The sequence below is a fragment of the Theropithecus gelada genome, chromosome 15 (assembly GCF_003255815.1).
Source record: "Theropithecus gelada isolate Dixy chromosome 15, Tgel_1.0, whole genome shotgun sequence".
In the NCBI taxonomy this organism is placed as follows: domain Eukaryota; kingdom Metazoa; phylum Chordata; class Mammalia; order Primates; family Cercopithecidae; genus Theropithecus; species Theropithecus gelada.
The window spans coordinates 101,320,703-101,326,325 of record NC_037683.1 but is presented as its reverse complement, the minus strand read 5'-3'; the positions used below and the strand labels follow the sequence as shown (position 1 = coordinate 101,326,325).

The window sequence follows — 5,623 nt, the reverse complement described above, 5'->3', positions numbered from 1 at the left end:
GGAGTTCGAGGCTGCAGTAAGCAAAGATCACACCACTCTACTCTAGCCTGGATGACAGAACAAAACCCTGTCTAAAAACAAAAACAAAAAACAATAAAAAGGAAGATCTGCCATTTGCCACAATATAGATGGAGCTGGAACATATTTTGCTAAGTGAAATAAGCTAGACACAGAAAGAAAAATATTGCATGATCTCACTTATGTGGGGTCTCTAGAAAAAAAGAGATCAAATATATAAGAGGCAGAGAATAAAACAGTGGCTACCAAGGTTGGAGTTGAGGGAGGAAATGGGGAGATTTAGGTCAAAAGACACAAAGTAACAAATAAATATGTAGAATGAACAAATGGAAAGGTCCAATGAACAATATGAGGACTACAGTGAATAATAGGGTATCATATTCAGGATTTTTCCTAAATGGGTAGATTACAGCTGTTTTTGCCACAGGAGGAATTATGAATAACTAAATGAGATGATGGAGATGTTAATTTGTTTCACTATAGTAACCATTTTATTATATATGTATCTTACAACATCATGTTTATACACAAAATTTATTTAAATAAATTTGTCAAATGCTTTACTGCATCAATTGATAAGATCATGTGAATTTTATTCTGTTAATGTGGTGGACTACATTGACAGATTTTTAAATATTGAACCAACCTTGCATCTCTGGATAAGCTTCATTTGGTTATGGTGTGTAATTCCTCTTAAAAATCGCTGAAGTCGGCCAGGTGTGGTGACTCACGCCTGTAATCCCAGGACTTTGGGAGGCCGAGGTGGGCGGATCACGAGGTCAGGAGATCAAGACCATCCTGGCTAACATGTTGAAACCCTGTCTCTACTAAAAATACAAAAAAATTAGCTGGGCATGGTGGCGGGTGCCTGTAGTCCCAGCTACTCAGGAGGCTGAGGCAGGAGAATGGTGTGAACCCGGGAGGCAGAGCTTGCAGTGAGTCGAGATCACGCCACTGCACTCCAGTCTGGGTGACAGAGAGAGACTCTGTCTCAAAAAAAAGAAAAAAATCGCTGATGTCTATTTGTTAATACTCATTGAAGGATTTCTATGTCTGCATGCATGAAGGATATTAATCTGTAGTTTTCTTTTTTTGTACTTCTTTGGTTTTGGTATTAGTGTAATACTGGTCTCATAGAATGAGAAGGGAAATATTTTCTCTTCTTATATTATCTGGAAAAAATTGATTATTGTTAGCATTGATTCTTCCTTAAACAGTAGAATTATCCAGTGAAACAACTTGACATGGCGATTTCTTTTTCAAAGAAAAACTTAGTTTTAATTTTAGAATTAAAATATCTATGCATCTAATTGAAGAAGATTGTTACAAAGAGTAAGTTCCCTGTGTCTATTCACCCATTTCCTTCTCCCACAGAGCAACTCTTAAATTTTTTTAGCTAACCTTTTGATATCTTCCTCTATGTCTTAAACAAAAATGCCTATATTGTTACTTCTTTGATTTTGCAGTTTAAAAATTTCTCTAAGACTTCCCAGTGTGGAATATGATTTATCTCCTTTCCTCCTTCCCTTCCCTAACCTGACAAGCAATTTCTGTCTTCACTTTCTCCCGATCTAATTAAATAGACATTTTTTTCTTATGCTTAGTAGTCAGCATTTCTATTACAGTTGCACCTTTCCAGCTGAACCATGGAGTATACAATGATGATGGTGATGGTGGTAGTGGTCATGACAACCACAATAGTTAATACTCACAACCTGGGCAACACAGCAAGACCTTGTTCCTACCAAAAAAAAAAAAAAAAAATCAGCTGAGTGTGGCAGAGCACACCTATAGTGCTACCTACTCAGGAGGCTGAAGCAGGAGGATTGCCTGAGCCCGGGAGGTCAGGGCTGCAGTAAGCTGAGATCGCACCACTACACTCCATCCTGGGCAATACAGCCAGACCCTGTCTCTAAAAAAATAAATAAAATAAAATAAAATAAATAAATAAAATAAAAAAATAATTAACATTTACATGGGGCTTTCTCTGGGCCAAGAAAAGATCCAAGGACTTCAATTTTCACAAAATTCTCACAAGACTGTTACAATAATCCTGATTTTATATGTGAGGACCATGGAGGTGAAGTGATTTGCTCAAGGTAATTCGGGCTTTAAGTGGCAAAACCAGAATTTGAATCCCAGGCATTCTGGATCTGTATTCTGTGGGCGTGGCCACTACCTTACAGTCTCTAACAAATTTATGTTTGTTCTTGAGTTAATAATAATCTTTTGTTGGTTGCTTATTTTTCTATATATTTATCACTTATGAATTTCAAGTTCTACTTCTGTTGTGAAAAGCTTCTCTCAATGTGTTTGAAGACATTAGCACTATTATTGTCTTCTTGAAAATATATTCTAGAGTTCTGGGCTATCTGTTCTCCAAGCCTGCTTATGGCTGGCATCCTGGACTCTCCCTCCTCTCCTATCCTGAGGATTCCCTTCATCTCTCTTTTGTTTGGAACCCACTGTTTTCTGAATGCTAATCATGTTCTTTGTTGTTTTATTTCCTCATTTTGATGAACAACATCCTCTCAGCTTCCTGAGACAAAGGAATGGAAAGTAAATTTTGAAACTCCTTCATGTCTAAATATGTCTATTCCATCTTCACATTTAATTCATACTTTGGCTGGGTATTGAAGAATCTGTAGACAATCTGAATGTTGAAGATACTCCTCCATTATTTTTTAGCTTCTACTGTTGCTGTTGAGAATTTCAAAGCCATTCTGATTCCTACTGTTTGTATTTGACCTGCTTTTCCTCTAAGGAAACTTGTAAAGTCATCTCTCCATTCCCAGGATTCTGAAGGTCATTAATGATGTGTTCGATGGGGAACAATTCTCATTTAATGTGCTCCCCACTTGGTGGATGCTTTTCATTTGGCAAGTCAAATTCTTCAGTTATGATATATCTTCTTGAATTATCTTTCGATTCCTCCTGCCACCATTTTTTCAGTTCACTCTCAGAAACTCTCTTTATTGGAAGTTGTCCCTTCAGAAGTTGGTCAACTAATTCTTTAAAATTTTAAAAAATAATTAATATCCTCAGAAACAAAACAAAAACCTCAGAAATAAGCAGTAACAAAGGGGCTGATAATCATAAATTTAAAATATGATATCAGAAAAGTCACATGAGATCCATATATTTGGTGACATTAAAATCAAGAACTCCTGTTCATCAAAACACACCATCACAGGAGTGAGAGGCAGATGACAGAGTAACAGAAAATATTTGCAATTTTATATCCAAGGAAATACTTGTATCCAGCATATATAAAGAACTTCTACACATAAAAAATGGAAAGCCAGTAAATCAATTGTCTATCAGCAACAGAATGACAATACCCTCCACCATATTATGACACAGCAAGAAGGCCCTCACCAGATGAGGTCTCTCTATCTTGGACTTCTTAGCCTCCAGAACTGTGAGTCAAATATATTTCTTTTCCTTATAAATTATTCAGTCTGTGGTATTCTGTTACAGCAGCATAAAGCAGACTAAGACACTAGTGTTTGTTGTCTTATCTGCATGGTATTCTGTTGTGTGAATATACCACAGTGCATTTGTTCATTCTGCTGCTGATAGACAATTGAATCCAATTTTTATGGATAGTGCCGCTGTGATCCTTCTTGCACATGTCTTTTGGTTTACATATATGTGCATCTCTGTTAGATATATACCTAGTAGTGGAACTATTGGGTTATAGAGTACTCATATGTTCAGAATTAGCAGATGTTGCCAAATGATTTTCCAAAAAGGGGTTTTACCAATTTATACTCCCTCCAGTAGTGTATGAGAGTTCAGATTGCTTTAACACTCTCACTAATCCTTGGTATTGTTTTGTTTGTTCTTCACTTTAGCTGTTCTGGTTGATGGAGTATTGCTCTGGTTCTAACTACATTTTCCTAAAGCTGAGTACCTTTCATACCCATCAGAATATTCTCCTTTGTAAAGCACCTGTTCAAATTTTGCCCCATTTTTTATTGACTTTCCATCTTTTTAAAATTTATTTGTAGAAGTTCTTCATATATTCTGGATACAAGTACTTCATTGGACATAAAATTGCAAATATTTTCTGTTACTCTGTCGTCTGCTTCTCACTCCTGTGATGGTGTGTTTTGATAAACACAAGTTCTTAGTTTTAATGTTGTCAAATATATAAATGTAGTGTCACTTTTCTGATATATTTTAAATTCATGGTTCTCTGTCAGCTCTTTTGTTATTGCTTATTTCTAAGGTTTCGGTTTTTTGTTTTGTTTCTGAGGATATTAATACTTTTTTCTTTTTCTTTTTTTTCTGAGACGGAGTCTTGCTCTGTCACCCAGGCTGACATGCAGTGGTGCAATCTTGGCTCACTGCAACCTCTGCCTCCCAGGTTTAAGCGATTCTCCTGCCTCAGCCTCCTGAGTAGCTGGGATTACAGGCATGTACCACCACACCCAGCTAATTTTTCTATTTTTTTTTTCTTGGTACAAGATTTTATTAAAGATCTTTACAGAGCAACATCCAGACTCCAGAATACAGCTGCCAAGGAGACCCTGTTATGCTGTAGGGACTGGCTGGGGCATGGCAGGCGGCTCTGGCTTCCCACCCTTCTGTTCTGAGATGGGAGTGGTAAGCAGTATCTCATCTTTGGGTCCCATGATGCTCATGTGGTCAGGTAGGGGCTTCTTAGGGCCAATCTTACCAGTTGGGTCCCAGGGCAGCATGATCTTCACCTTGATGCCCAGCACACCCTGTCTGAACAACACATGGCGCACAGCAGTGTCAACGTAGTAGTTAACAGGGTCTCCGCTGTGGATCATCAGGCCATCCGCAAACTTCACGGATTTAGCCCTCTGTCCTCGGAGTTTCCCAGACACCACGACCTCACAGCCTTTGGCCCCGCTCTCCATGATAAACCGCAGCATACCATAGCAGGCCCTCTGTACAGCAAGCCCTCCTAGGAGTTTGTAATGCAGAGACTCTGCCTGGGCAATGGCACACAGACCTCTAGCGGCCACCTTTTCAGCGTAAAGCTCTACACTGCCCTCTGGAAAGCCAAACCTCTTCTAAACTACAGCAGTCAGTTCCTGAATCCACCGGCCCTTCTCACCAAGAACATTCTGTGTTCTGGTGACTAAGGTAATGATTTCTGTCCTGGTTGGTGTAACTCGCACCTCAACTCCAGAGTAGTCATCTTCAGCCAGCTCCCGAGTAAGAAACTCATTCAGTTCAGCTTTGAAGATGCCATCAGCGGCAAACTTCCTCTTCTTGGAAATTTGCACAGCCATCTTCCCACCGCGCTCCGCCGAAAGGAAAGGCCTATTTTTTTTTTTTTTTTAGTAGAGATGGGGTTTCACCATGTTGCTCAGGCTGGTCTCGAACTCCTGACCTCGTGATCCGCACGCCTCGGCCTCCCAAAGTGCTGGGATTACGGGCCTGAGCCACTGCTCCCGGCCTGATATTAATGATTTTCTAAAGCTTTCTTTTTCCTACACAGCCTCTGTTTCTTCCCAGTCATCCTTTTCTGTTTACTTCTTCCCATCAATCACCTTAGTGGGTTTCTCCAAACGTCCTGTGATTTTTGGCTCTCTGGTGATATTTAAGAGTTTTTTGTGCACAGCAA

The 5,623-nt window shown here is 39.2% G+C and overlaps 1 pseudogene across 1 annotated transcript; it reads right to left on the bottom strand.

Moving 5' to 3' along the window:
• Positions 1-4,470: 4,470 nt before the first annotated feature.
• LOC112607658 lies at positions 4,471-5,325 on the bottom strand (annotated as a pseudogene). Its single transcript, XR_003115893.1, has one exon. The product of XR_003115893.1 is annotated as a 40S ribosomal protein S3 pseudogene (transcript).
• Between the last annotated feature and the right edge of the window lie 298 nt (positions 5,326-5,623).